Below are 14,629 nucleotides of genomic sequence, written 5' to 3'. Positions count from 1 at the left end.
TGAAAAGTAGACAAAGTTGCCGCCATCATAGATATGCAGCAACAGCGTCAAATTGAGCTAAATTTAAGTCTCATTTAATGGAAAAGGGATTTGTTTTTTGTTCCTTGAACTTTTGAAGCATGGTCTAACCTAGATTTTGGAGTTCATTTGTTCTGAAAATTAAAAGGGATTTTTAGGTGGCTCATTTAATTATAGGTCTTCTGTGGAAGGAAAAGAACGTGGAAGAGGGATTAGCTGCATTTGTTTCTGTGGAAAGCTAGTAGTCAAAGGGAAATCCTAGATTATCTTTTTTTTCCCTTGAATTTTTGGAAAGAAAGACTTACTATAGGTCTTAATTAAAAACTGTATTATGTATGTATTGAAATGTGCAGAACCTAGGTACTGCTGCTTTTCCTTGTCCAGAATATTGCTGACATTGATATGCAGTCATCTATTCTCCCTTTGTCTTTATTTCATCTTGTTGGGGTTTTAGGAGAGTATGGAGATGTAGCACATATGTTCAGTCTGCCCTGTTTGATTTTACTATGTAAATTGATGTTTTCATTTGTAAGGGGCAAAGAAAATGATGAACTTATCTGTCCTGATTATTTTTTGTTTGCTATTGTGGTAAAATATGCATAACAAAATTTACAGTTTTAACCATTCTTAAGCGTTCAGTTCAGTGACATTAAATCTATTCACATTGCTGTACACTTGTTACCATGCATCTCCAGAATTTCATCATTCCAAACTGAAACTCTGTACCTATTACTAAGCAATAACGCCATTCCCCTCCTCTAGTCCCTGGTTACCACTATGCTAATTTTTGTCTCTGTAGAATTTGACTATTCTAGGTACCTCATGTAAGTAGAATCATACCATGTTTGTCCTTTGTGGCTGGCTTATTTAACTTACCACAGTGTCTTCAAAGTTCATGTTGTAGCATGTTCCAGAATTTCATTCTTTTTAAAAAGCTGAAGGCTTCCCTGGTGGTGCAGTGGTTGAGAGTCCGCCTGCCGATGCAGGGGACACGGGTTCGTGCCCCGGTCCGGGAAGATCCCACATGCCACGGAGCGGCTAGGGCCGTGAGCCATGGCCGCTGAGCCTGCATGTCCAGAGCCTGTGCTCCGCAACGGGAGAGGCCACAACAGTGAGAGGCCCGCGTACCGCAAAAAAAAAAAAAAAAAACTGAATAATATTCCATTTTATGTGTATATCACATTTTGTTTATCAGTTCATCTATTGATGGACATTTGGGTTACCTTTTGGCTATTGTGAATAATGATGCTGTAAATGTGGCTGTATAAATATCTGTTTGAGTCTCTCCTTTCGGTTCTTTTAGGTGTATTCCCAGACGTGGAATCAGTGGCTCAAGTAGGAGTTCCAGGTTTTTTTGGTTGTTGTTTTTAAATTTATTTTTTTATTGAAGTATAATTGTTTTACAATGTTGTTAATTTCTGCTGTATAAGCAGAGTGACTCAATTATGCACATATATACATTCTTTTTTTTTTTTTGCGGTACGCGGGCCTCTCACTGTTGTAGCCTCTTCCGCTGCGGAGCACAGGCTCCGGACACGCAGGCTCAGCGGCCATAGCTCACGGGCCCAGCCGCTCCGCGGCATGTGGGATCCTCCCGGACCGGGGCACAAACCCGCGTCCCCTGCATCGACAGGTGGACTCTCAACCACTGTGCCACCAGGGAAGCCCTACACATTCTTTTTTATATTGTTTTCCATTATGGTTTATCCCAGGATATTGAATGTAGTTCACTGTGCTATACAGTAGGACCTTGTTGTTACTAATTCCATGTTAATTTTTTTAGGATCCACCACCATTTTTTCTGCAGCAGCTATACCATTTTACATTCCCACCAGCAGTTCGCAAGAGTTCCAGTTTTCTACACCCATGCCAACATTTCATTTGTTTTCTTTTCTTCAAAGAATAGTCATCCTGATGGGAGAAGTGGTATCTCATTGTGGTTTTTATTTGCATTTCTCCAGTGCTTAGTGATATTGAGTGTCTTTTCATGTGCTATTTGTATATCTTTTTTGGAGAAATGTCTGTTCAATTCCTTTGCCCATTTTTTAATTGGGTTGTTTGGTTTTTTGGTGTCTTAAGTATCTTGTAGGCTGCAGCCTACCTCTTCTGGGTCTTGTGCTAGTCGTCCTCTTTTCCTGTGTTGACAAAGCAGCTAGAACCATTCTCTAATATATAGTCCCTCAGTAAATGAATGTTTGATAAAATGTTAAAAGTAGTGCTTTCTGGAAAGCTGAAGGTTGGTTGGGGCATGACCTTCATTACATTTTTCTCTAGTTTTGGAATTCTCTATTCTCTTTTAACCATTTACTTGGTGGGATAAACATTTATAAAGGATAGGGAAAGAAGTCTCTGTGTCATCCAAGTTTTATTTTATTTCTATTTATTTATTTTAAAAATTTATTTTTTTATTTATGGCTGCGTTGGGTCTTCGTTGCTGCAGGCGGGCTTTTTCTCTAGTTGTGGGGAGCAGGGGCTACTCTTCGTTGCGGTGCGTGGGCTTCTCATTGCAGTGGGTTCTCGTTGCGGAGCACGGGCTCTAGGCATGTGGGCTTCAGTAGTTGTGGCTCGCGGGCTCTAGAGTGCAGGCTCAGTAGTTGTGGCGCACGGGCTTAGTTGCTCCGCGCCATGTGCGATCTTCCTGGACCAGGGCTCGAACCCGTGTCCCCTGCACTGGCGGGTGGATTCTCAACCACTGCCCCACCAGGGAAGCCCCCCAAATTTTATTTTGGAGAAGGAAAATATGGGATCTTATTAAAAGAAATTTGGCTCTTAGAGGACTTGCTCTTCCTGTTTGCCTAAGGAAATATGAATCAGGCTGAGGTATCCAGACAAAGGTTTAATTTTTTGTAATTCTGAAGGGAAAAAGTCTGTTTTAATTATTTCAGTGATTACTTGATTTTGTGTGATGATTTGGAATTTCTTATTTTGAGACTGTGCTCTTTGGTAGGGTTCTTTTTGTTTTTGTTGAAGAGGGGTTTGGGAGTGGTCCTAAACTCAATATATATTTTAATAATTTTGAAAAGAACCAAACTGAATAAGTTCAAGTACAACAATGACATAAGTATTTTTTTTCATTTGTTTCCCTGTTTTTCTCTTTTTTGGCTGATTTATGGAACTGTGGCTTTAAATCATGAAATTAACGTTGATCAAGGCTAGAGATCTCCGTTTTTGGCTGCATCTTCTGTTCTGACCTTGGACAATCCATTTTGATTGGGTTGTTTATCTTATTATCAAGCTGTAAGAGTTCATTGTGAATTCTGGATGTAAGTCCTTTATCAGATATGCATTACATTTAACAAATATATTCTCCCAGCCTTTGGCTTGTCTTTTCATTTTCTTAATAGTGTCTTTTGAAGAGTAGAAGTTCCTAATTTTAATGAGGCTTAATTTCTCAGTTTTTTCTTTTATGGATGGTACTTTTGGTGTCACAGCTAAGAAATCTTTGCTTAATTGGGCAATCCATTTAACTTTCCTGGATTTCCATATGTTTATCTGTGAGAACAAATATGTGTGTGGTATTTTGCCTTCTTTGAAATGATATATATTTTTCTAAAATAAATTTATTTATTTGTTTATTTATTTTGGCTGTGTTGAGTCTTCGTTGCTGTGCGCAGGCTTTCTCTAGGTGTGGTGAGCAGGGGCTACTCTTCATTGCGGTGCGCAGGCTTCCCATGGCGGTGGCTTCTCTTGTTGCGGAGCACGGGCTCTAGGCATGCGGGCTTCTGTGGTTGCAGCATGTGGTCTCAGTAGTTGTGGCGCGCAGGCTCTGGAGCGCAGGCTCAGTAGTTGTGGCACATGGGCTTAGTTGCTCCGTGCACGTGGGATCTTCCTGGACCAGGGCTCCAACCCGTGTCCCCTGCATTGACAGGCGGATTCTTAACCACTGCGCCACCAGGGAAGCCCTGAAATGATATTTTTAATCAGTTCCTTTGGGACTCAAAGTAGAGGAGGTAGTCTTGGAATCGAATACTAAGGTGAAAATCTGCTGACCCAAATTGGAGTGTAGAATTGGCTCTGCTTTCATAATCCTATTTGTTTCCTAATGGATAAGTGGTAATGTGTTTCTGTTCTCTCTCCCCAGTATTTAGGGCTCTTGGAAGTAAATGATTCTCTCTCTAATTTTTTTTCTGGGTTTTTTTTGTTTGTTTGTTTGTTTGTTTTTTGCGGTATGCGGGCCTCTCACTGTTGTGGCCCCTCCCGTTGCGGAGCACAGGCTCCGGACCCACAGGCTCAGCGGCCATGGCTCACGGGCCCAGCCACTCCGTGACATGTGGGATCTTCCCGGACCGGGGCACGAACCCGTGTCCCCTGCATCGGCAGGCGGACTCTCAACCACCGCGCCACCAGGGAAGCCCTTTTTCTGGGGTTTTAATACAATGTTTATAACAATGCTTTTTTAGTTCTTTTAATATAAATGCATGAATTTGTTTATAAAGTATACATAGACATTACTCATTAATTCATTAGTATTGACATCTAGTTTACTTGATCTTAAATAATGTGTAAAAATGATCTGAGAAAGGTTTGCTGGAAGGATGGGGATAGTGGCTATCCAGGGTCTTATTTTGAGGAGAATTCATGTGTTTTAAGAGATAGAAATAAGAGTTTCTTGGAAGCCAGGAAATTCAACTTTATATTTAATTAGGTTGTATAATTTCACACAAGCATTGGTTGCAAAAGAGAGCAATAGTTAATAGTAGTACAACAGTAGTTATATTTATTGTGGTATGTCAAATCCTTTAAACTCTAGCAGTAAGTAGTCAAAGCCAGGACACAGCTTGTAATAGTAGTTAATATTATAATGTTTGTCAGAAAGCTGTTTGGGAGAACTGGGAGGAAATTGTCTTCTGCAATACTGGGTACAAAGTTCAGACCTGCAAATGAATGCTAAAGGTTCCGATTCTGGTGCCAGTTTTCTTAAACTCTTATACTATTGAACCTTGAAAGTTGTACCTTCCTTTATTTCTCTTTGAATAAGATAATTGTCTTTTTATGTATATGCTTTAAAATCAACGCTGGATTCCCATTTGGCTGGAAAATGGGAAAGAACTGTCAGTGATCAGAGATCATTACGTGATGTTCAGAGCCAAGGTGTCACTGTTGTGGGGGATATGGGGTGGTCCACATCCTACTTCCCTATTAAGGTAACTTTCTCCAGTAAATAGGAAAGGAGCTTTTCCCCATCATGAGTGGGTTGGAGTTCATTTTCTCTCCTTTTCTTGAGAAATTAAGTTATGGAAATGAGTATTTACTTTCTGCCCTAACGCAAAGAACTCTCATCCCCTCTGACAATACTTAGTCAACACGTACACCAAGGTTAGCTTCTTTGTTATCATTAGTGGAGAATGGGATCTAAACATTGCTCCTTAGTCTCTGCTGCTGTGGCCCCAGTGAACAGGAATTAGTTTTCAACCCAGCTGGGTAGTGTGGCTACTGGTTGCATACACAGGAACCATTACCAACTCCCATGTTTCCACTTCCAACTGGATTGAGCCTGGGGTCCATTCTTAATAAATATGTATTTATTTATTTGGCTCCTCCGGGTCTTAGTTGTGGCACTCGGGATCCTCGTTGCTGCGTGCGGGATCTTCTTTGCAACAGTGGGATCTAGTTCCCTGACCAGGGATCGAACCCTGGCCCCCTACGTTGGGAGCACAGTCTTAACTACTGGACCACCAGGGAAGTCCCTGGAGTCCATTCTTCATGGTAGTGGCTGGTGAATGAAGACAGATTTTTCAAAACGGGTCCTTTGATACATAACCCTTTTGAGTAGGGGTTTGGGAACTTGACTGAGTGGCCCTACCCATGGGAGACTACTCAGTATTTACAGTTACCATGTATGCTTCTGTATTTTAGCAAGGCTGAGAGTTTGACTTCATTTGGTTTTAGTTCTCTGAATACCACTGTGTACTTCAGCTCTTTGAACTCTGTACTTTCTGCTTCAACAAGCAAGTTTTCTCCTTACTGGTTTTGTGTGTTTTCTGAAATGTCTTTTTGGTGGCTTCTTTTTTCTATTTGGTTGCATTGGGTCTTCATTGCTGCGTGCGGGCTTTCTCTAGTTGTGGCGAGCGTGAGCTTGTGCACAGGCTTCAGTAGTTGCAGCACGTGGGCTCAGTAGTGGCTCGTGGGCTCTAGAGTGCAGGCCTCAGTAGTTGTAGCGCACGGGCTTAGTTGCTCCGGCATGTGGAATCTTCCGGGACCAGGGATTAAACCGTTTCCCCTGCATTGGCAGGCGGATTCTTAACCACTGTGCCACCAGGGAAGTCCCTGGTGGCTTCTTTTAAGAAATTATAGGCCTATATGAAATTATTATTTATTATTATTATTTTTTTTGCGGTACTCGGGCCTCTCACTGTTGTGGCCTTTCCCATTGTGGAGCACAGGCTCCAGACGTGCAGGCTCAGCGGCCATGGCTCACGGGCCCAGCCGCTCTGCGGCATGTGGGATCTTCCCGGACCGGGGCATGAACCCATGTCCCCTGCATTGGCGGGCAGACTCTCAACCACTGCGCCACCAGGGAAGCCCTATATGAAATTATTGAAGGGTTTTCTAGGTCACAGTAGATGTGGCCTATAAAATAACTGATTATGTTGGATATATTATTCCTAAAAATAAACCAGGCAAATTTCATAATATCCTGGTTATTTAATAATTTATCTATAAATAGGATATTTTAAAATAAGGCTAGAAATGTAGTTTGTCTATTTGTTGCTTATGGGGCAAAATGTTACAAAATAATCTTATGAAATGTCTTTTTCCACATTTTTTTTCCCACTGCCTTTCAGGAAGATGTTAAGGTTAGAGGGTTTTTTTAAAAAAAAAATTATTTATTTATTTTTGTCTGTGTCGGGTCTTAATTGTGGCACACAGGATCTTTGCTGAGGCATGTGGGATCTTTCATTGTGGCAGGTGGGCTTCTCTCTAGTTGTGGTGTGTGGGTTTTCTTTTCTCTAGTTGTGGTGTGCAGGCTCCAGGGCACGTAGACTCTGTAGTTGTGGTGCGCGGGTTCCATATCGTGTGGGCTGTATAGTTTGTGGCACATGAGTTCTAGTTGAGGTGTTCGAGCTCAGTCGTTGTGGCACGCGGACTTAGTTGCCCCACGGCATGTGGGATCTTAGATCCCTGACCAGGGATCAAACCCACGTCCCCTGCATTTTAAGACGGATTCTTTTCTTTTCAGATTTTTAAATAATTTTTATTTATTTATTTATTTTTATTTTTGGCTGCCTTGCGTCTTTGTTGCTGCACGCAGGCTTTTTCTCTAGTTGCGGTGAGTGGGGGCTGCTCTTCGTTGCAGTTCACGGGTTTCTCATTGGGTGGCTTGTTGCAGAGCATGGGCTCTAGGTGCGCGAGCTTCAGTAGTTGTGGCACTCGGGCTCAGTAGTTGTGGCTCACAGGCTCTAGAGTGCAGGCTCAGTAGTTGTGGTACATGGGCTTAGTTGCTCCGTGGCATGTGGGATCTTCCCGGAGCAGGGCTTGAACCCATGTCCCCTGCACTGGCAGGCGGATTCTTAACCACTGCACCACCAGGGAAGTCCCTAAGGCGGATTCTTTACTACTGGACCACCAGGGAAGTCCCAAGGTTAGTTTTTATTGCTGGCAATGTAGACATTCTGTCACATTTTTCTAGTGTGATAGTAAACATTACTCAAAATAAATGATATAAAAGTGTTAAGAACTGGCCCTATTTTAAGTTTCTTTGTAACTGACAGACTAATAAGTAATAGATTATTTTAATATTGTACTAGATTTTAGATTCAAACTGATATCTTCATTGGTTCAAGTCAGTGGTTTACTAGGTGAAGATATAGGCTCTGCATCACTGTATTTGATTGTGAAGGGACTTCCCTGGTGGTGCAGTGGTTAAAAATCCGCCTGCCAGTGCAAGGAACCACGGGTTCAAGCCCTGGTCTGGGAAGATCCCACATGCCGCGGAGTAACTAAGCTCTTGCGCCATAGCTACTGAGCCTGCACTCTAGAGCCTTCGAGCCACAACTACTGAAGCCCGCATGCCTAGAGCCCATGCTCCGCAACAAGAGAAACCACTGCAATGAGAAGCCTGCACACCGCAACAAAGAGTAGCCCTCGTTCGCCACAACTAGAGAAAGCCCACGTGCAGCAACGAAGACCCAACGCAGCTAAATAAATAAATGAATTTATATTAAAAAAAAAGATAGGTTAATCTAGCTGTGAGATGTAGAGGTAGAAGAGAGATACTAGAAAGGAAGAATGTGTCCTGGAGAGATCTCCGCAAGATACGTAGGAGATCTAATGTTAATTTTTTTTCCTTTTTGTTGTAGAAACTATTTTAAGAGCACTTTTTGTCATTCACATTGGGAATATGCTTTTTATAGACAGGTTTGTTGAGATGTAACCTACACATAATAAAATTCATTCTTTTTAGGTATACACGTCTTTGAATTTTGATAAACACTTGGAATCTTTACTTGTGCTCCTTTGTAGTCATTCCTTAGGAAGCGCTGATGTGTTTTCTGTCCCAATAGTTTTGCCTTTTCCAGAATGTCACGTAAATAAAATCATAGAGTATGTTAGTTTCCTAGGACTGCTGTAACAAATTACCACAAACTGGGCAGTTTAAAACAACACAACTTTATTTTTTCAAGTTTTAGGAGTCTAAAAGGCCAAAATAAGGCATCACTGGAGTTGGAACCTCTCAGAGGGAGAATCTGTTCAATGCTTCTGATGGTTGCTGGCATTCCTTGTCTTGTGTATACATCTCTCCAGTCTGTGTTTCCATCTTTACCCTGATCCAGTATAACTTCATCTTAACTTGATTACATTTGCAAAGATCCTATAAGACCAAGTAAAGTCAAATTCGGGGTTCCAGGTGGACATAAATTTTGGGGGGAGACAGTATTCAACCCAGTACCCAGAATATGTAGCCTTTAAAATTTTTAATGTTTTAAAAATTCATCATACAGTAAGATTGGCTTTTTTTGGGTGTATAGTTGTGTGAATTTTAACACATTTATTGATTCTAGTAACTAATACCGCAATCAGGATACAGAACAACTTCATCACACCAAAAACCTCCCGTGTTCTGTATTTTTGTAGTCATATCCACCCTCAGTTAACCTCTGGCAGCCACAAATTTTTTTTTTTTTTTTTTGCAGTACGCTGGCCTCTCACTGTTGTGGCCTCTCCCGTTGTGGAGCACAGGCTCTAGACGCGCAGGCTCCGCAGCCATGGCTCACGGGCCCAGCCGCTTCGCGGCATGTGGGATCTTCCCGGACTGGGGCACGAACCCGTGTCCCCTGTATCGGCAGGCGGACTCTCAACCACTGAGCCACCAGGGAATCCCTGGCAGCCACAAATTTGTTCTTCATTCCTTTAGTTTTGTCTTTTGGAGACTGTCACGTAAATGGAATAGTACATATGTAAACTTTTTGAGACTGGGTTTCACTCAGTATGATGCCTTTGAGATTCCTCCAAGTTGTTGCATTTTTTAAAAAGCATTTATTGCTGAGTAGTATTCCAGTGTATGAATGTACTGCAGTTTATCGATTTACCTATTGAGGGAGACTTAGTTGTTTCACATATCTTGCAATTGTGAATAGAGCTGCTGTAAACATTCTTGTACAGATTTTATATGGACATATGTTTTTATTTCTGTAGGCAAGGTTTCTCAGTCTTGGCACTATGACATGTTGGTCTGGATAATTCTTTGTTGTGGAGGGCCATCCTTCACACTGTAGGATGTTTAACAACATCCCTGGCTTCTGCCCACTAGATAACAATAGCACCCGCCCCCACCATTGTTAAAAAAAAAAAAAAAAGTCCCAGAGGACAAAATAGCCTCTGATTGAGAACCTCTACTCTAAGGTAAATACCTAGGAATGGGATTGTTGGGTCATGTGGTAAACGTGTTGAATTTTATAAAAAATGGGCAAAACATTGTCCAAATTGGATGTACCATTTTGCGTTTCAACCAGCAGTACATGAGGATGCTTTGCATCCTTGCCAGCCCTTGATATTGTCAGTATTTTCTTGTTTGTTACTCTAATAGGAGCGTCGTGGTATCTCATTGTGATAGGGTACTCTTTATTTTCTTTTTTTTAATCAGTTCTTTATTTTGAAAAAAATCGACAGAAAAGTTGGAAAAAAATAGTATAGTGAATACCTGTAAACACCTTGCTTATATTGACCTCTTGCGACATTTACTTTTTCTCTAGATGTACTTTTAATTTTGCTGAACCATGAGAAAGTCATTTGCAACCATCATGATACTTCACCCCTGAACACCTTTACGTTACTTCTCCCAAGAAAAAGGATATTTTCCTGTAGGACCACAATAGCATGTGTTAGTATTTCTAAGAAAATTAACAATTCCATAATGTCATCTAATATATTCAGATTTTCCCAGTTATCACCAAAAGTCTTTGGTGTTTTTGTCCCTACGTGTAGGATCCAGTCAAGGTTCACACACTTAGTTGTTTTGTCTTTTTAGTGTCTTGATCTAGTCTTTAGTTTGTCTTCTTTTTTTTTTTTGCCACGCAGTGCAGTTTGCAGGATTTTAGTTCCCCAACCAGAGATTGAACCCAGGCTCTGGCAGTGAAAGTGCTGCTTCCTGACCACTGGACTGCCAGGGAAATTCCTTGCCTTTTTAGTTTTTCAGTGTTAATTTTTTTTTTTTTTTTGCGGTACGCGGGCCCCTCACCGCCGCGGCCTCTCCCATTGCGGAGCACAGGCTCCAGACGCGCAGGCCCAGCGGCCATGGCTCACGGGCCCAGCCGCTCCGCGGCATGCGGGATCCTCCCGGACCGGGGCACAAACCCGTGTCCCCTGCATCGGCAGGCAGACTCTCAACCACTGCGCCACCAAGGAAGCCCCAGTGTTAATTTTTTAAGAGTCCAGGCCAGGTAACTGGTAGAGTGTCATGTATTTTGGATATAATCATTTTCTCATTATTAGATTCAGGTCAGACATTTTGGGGGCAATAATACTAGTCTAGGTGATATCGTATACTCTTTTTTTCCATTATATTAGGCGGCACATCAGTAGTGGAATGTCACTGTAACGATGTTGGTAAGTTTATTTACTTGGTTAATGTGATACTATAAGATCTCCATAATAATCGTATACTTTTCACTTTGTAATTAGTAAGTAATATGTGGTGTAATACTGTGAGGCCATATAAATATCCTGTTTTCTAATACCCTTTCATCCATTGGTTTTACTATTGTATTAGTTATCTATTGGTGCATAACAAATTATCCCAAAATTTAGCTGCTTAAAATAACAAACTTTTTATCTTACATGGTTTCTGTGGGACAGAAATTCAAAAGTGGCTTAGCTGGATGGGTCTGACCCTGGATCTCTTGAGGTCGCAGTCAAGATGTTGGCTGAGGCTGCAGTTATCTGAAGACTACTAGGGCTGGAGAATTAGCCTCTAAGGTGTCTTTCTCATGTGGCTGGCAGGTTGGTGCTGGCTCTTGGCAGGAGGCCTCAGTTCCTTGCCACATAGTTTGTTTCCCTGAGAACAAGTAACCCAAAAGAGCAAGTGGCATTGCATTTTTTAAAAAAAAACTGTGGTAGAGTACACATGATAATAAATTTACCATAGTAATCATTTTTAAGTGTATATGTTTCAGTGGTATTAAGTACATTCATATCATTGTGCAGTCATCACCACCATCCACCCCCAGATCTCTTTTCATCTTGCAAAATTGAAACTCTGTACCCAATCAACAGTAACTCCCCATTTCCTCCTCCTGTGAGCCCAGTTAACCACCGTTCATTCTGCTTTCTCTCTGATTTTGACTACTCTTGGTACCTCATATAAGCGGAATCATCTTTTTGTGGCTGGCTATTTCACTTAACAAAGTGTGTCCTTAAGGTTCATCCACATAGTAGCACATGTCAGAATTTCCTTCCTTTTTGAGCCTGAATAATAATCCATTGTATGTATTTACCACATTTTGCTTATCCATTCATCTGTTAATGGACACTTGGATTGCTTTCACATTTTAGGCATAATGAATAATGCAGCTGCTATGTAAAAATACCTCTTCAAGACCTTGCTTTCCATTTTTGGGGGGTATATACCAAGAAGTGAAATTGCTGGATCATAGGTAATTCCATTTAAAAATTTTTTAGGAAATGCTATACTGTTTCCCACAGCAGCTTACTGTTTTACATTCCTACCAGTATGCACAAGGGTTCTAGTTTCTCCACATTCTTGACAACATTTTGTTATTTTCTGGGGGCTTTTTTGGTAATAGCCATCCTAATGGGTGTGAGGTGGTATCTCATTGTGGTTTTGATTTGTGGCATAGTGGTGTTGAGTATCTTTTCATGTACTTAATGGCCATTCTTCTTTGGAGAAATGTCTATTAAAATCTTTTGTCCATTTTTGAATTGACTTGGTTTTTTTGTTGTTGAGTGAGGAGTTCTCTGTATATTCTGGATATTAATCCCTTAGATGAATGATTTGAAAATAATTTCTTCCATTTTATAGGTTGCCTTTTCACTCTTTTGATAGTGTCCTTTGGACATGTTTTAAATTTTCATGAAGTCCAGTTTGTCTATTTTTGTTGTTGTTGTTACCTGTGCCTTTGGTGTCATATATAAAAATCGTTACCAAATCCAGTATTGTGAAGCTTTTGCTCTGTTTCTAAAAGTTTATAGTTTTTAGGTCTTTCTTGCATCTAAGTCTTTGACCCTTTTTTAAAAAAAATAGTATTTATTATTTATTTGGTTGCACCAGGTCTTAGTTGTGGCAGGTGGGCTCCTTAGTTGTGGCAGTTTGCCTCCTTAGTTGCAGCAGGTGGGCTTCTTAGTTGCAGCAGGCAGCCTTCTTAGTTGTGACTCACCAACTCTTTAGTTGTGGCACAGGGGCTTCTTAGTTGCAGCAGGTGGGCTCTTTTTTTCGGTTTTTGTAAGTGGTGGTAGGTAACAGTCTAACATTGTTTTGCAAGTGGATATCCAGTTTTCTCAGAATTGTTTGTTGAAAAGACTGTCCTTTCCCCATTGAAAGGTCTTGGTACCGTGTCAAAAATCATTTTGCCAGGGAATGGTGTGGGAGAGGGGGGTTGGGGGGAAGAATCATTTTGCTGTATATGTAAGAATTTATTTCTGAGCTCTCTATTCCAATAGAATAAGTCTATATGTCTGTATTTATGCCACACTGTTTTGATTATTGTAGCTTTGTACTAAGTTTTGAAATCAGAAATGTGAGTTCTCCAACTTCGTTGTTCCTTTTCAAGGTTCTTTTTGCTATTTAGGGTCCCTTGAGATTCCATATGAATTTTAGAATGGATTTTCTATTTCTGAAGGAAACATCATTAAGATTTTGATGGGATTGCATTGAATCTGTAGATTGCTTTGGGTAGTATTGACATCTTAACAATATTTAGACTTTCGGTACATAAACACAGGATGTCTTTCCATTTATTTGTGTGTCTGTTAATTTCTTTCAGCAGTGTTTTGTAGTTTTCAGGTTACAAGTCTTTTACCTCATTGATTAAGTTAATTCCTGAGTGTCTTATTATTTTTGATGCTGTTAGTAAATGAAATTGTTAATTTCCTATTCAGATTGATAGTGTATAGAAATGCAATTCATTCGTGTTGATTTTTTATATCTTACTACTTTGCTGAAATTCATTTATTAGTACTAATAGTTTTTGCGTGTGGAATCTTTAGGGTTTTTTACATGTAAGATATCATCATCAAACAGAATTTTTTACTCCCTTTCCAAGGTGTATACTTTTTCTTTTTCTTGCCTAATTGCTCTGGCTTGGACTTCCAGTACTGTATTGAATAGAAGTGTTGAGAGCGGCCATCCTTGCCATGTTCTTGATCTTAGAGGAGAAGCTTTCATTCTTTCACTGTTGGGTATGATGTCAGCTGTGGGTTTTTCATATATGGGCTTTATTATGTTGAGGTGGGTCCCTTCTATTCCTAATTTTTTTTTTTCTTTTGTCATGAAAGGGTGTTGAATTTTGTCAGGTATTTTTCCTCCCATCAGTTGAGACAATCATGTGTTTTTTTCCCCTTCATTCTGTTAATGTGCATTACATCAGTTGATTTTCATATGTTTAACCATCCTTGCGTCCCAGGAATAAGTCCCATGTGGTCATGGCATATAATCCTTTTAATATGCTGAGAAATGTCTGTTTTTCCCTTTATTTATTTATTAAAAAAAATTTTTTTTTAACTTGGCCACACTGTGCAGCTTGCGGGGTCTTAGTTCCCCAACCAGGGTTTAAACACGCACCCTCAGCAGTGAAAGCGTGGAGTCCTAACCGCTGGACCATCAGGGAATTCCCTCTCCCTTTAAATATGTGTTTTTGCTTCATATATTTGGATGGTGTGTTATTAGGTACATAAATTAGGTACATAAATGTTTATAATTATTGTTATATTCTTGGTGTATTGGATCTTTTTAATAAATTATGCCCTTTGTCTCTTGTAACCTTTTTTGATTTAAAGTCCATTTTATGGACTTTAAAGTGACATTAGTATAGTCACCTCTCCCTTTTGGGTACTGTTTACATGGAGTATCTTTTTCCATCCTTTCACTTTCAACCTGTTGGTGTCTTTGGATCTAATGTAAGTCTCTTGTAGACAGCATATAATTAGTCATGTTTTA

General features: G+C 40.4%; 2 protein-coding genes across 4 annotated transcripts in view; one reads left to right on the top strand and one right to left on the bottom strand.

Annotated features, from left to right (window-relative positions):
• Window positions 1-14,629, bottom strand: part of PXMP4 (peroxisomal membrane protein 4) — a 772,061-nt gene that overhangs the window by 657,899 nt on the left and 99,533 nt on the right. The window lies entirely within an intron of this gene.
• Window positions 1-14,629, top strand: part of ITCH (itchy E3 ubiquitin protein ligase) — a 180,536-nt gene that overhangs the window by 69,991 nt on the left and 95,916 nt on the right. The window contains exon 3 of one of the 3 annotated variants that reach the window (XM_049698922.1): window positions 1,322-1,353. The exons of the other annotated variants lie outside the window; for them this stretch is intronic. The gene's annotated coding sequence lies outside the window, so the exon portion shown is untranslated. The remainder of the gene's footprint in view (window positions 1-1,321; window positions 1,354-14,629) is intronic. 3 annotated transcript variants of the gene reach the window in all.

Source organism: Orcinus orca, chromosome 16 (assembly GCF_937001465.1).
Source record: "Orcinus orca chromosome 16, mOrcOrc1.1, whole genome shotgun sequence".
Classification (NCBI taxonomy): Eukaryota; Metazoa; Chordata; class Mammalia; order Artiodactyla; family Delphinidae; genus Orcinus; species Orcinus orca.
The sequence above is the reverse complement of the archived record's forward strand: the minus strand, read 5'-3'. Positions and strand labels throughout refer to the sequence as shown.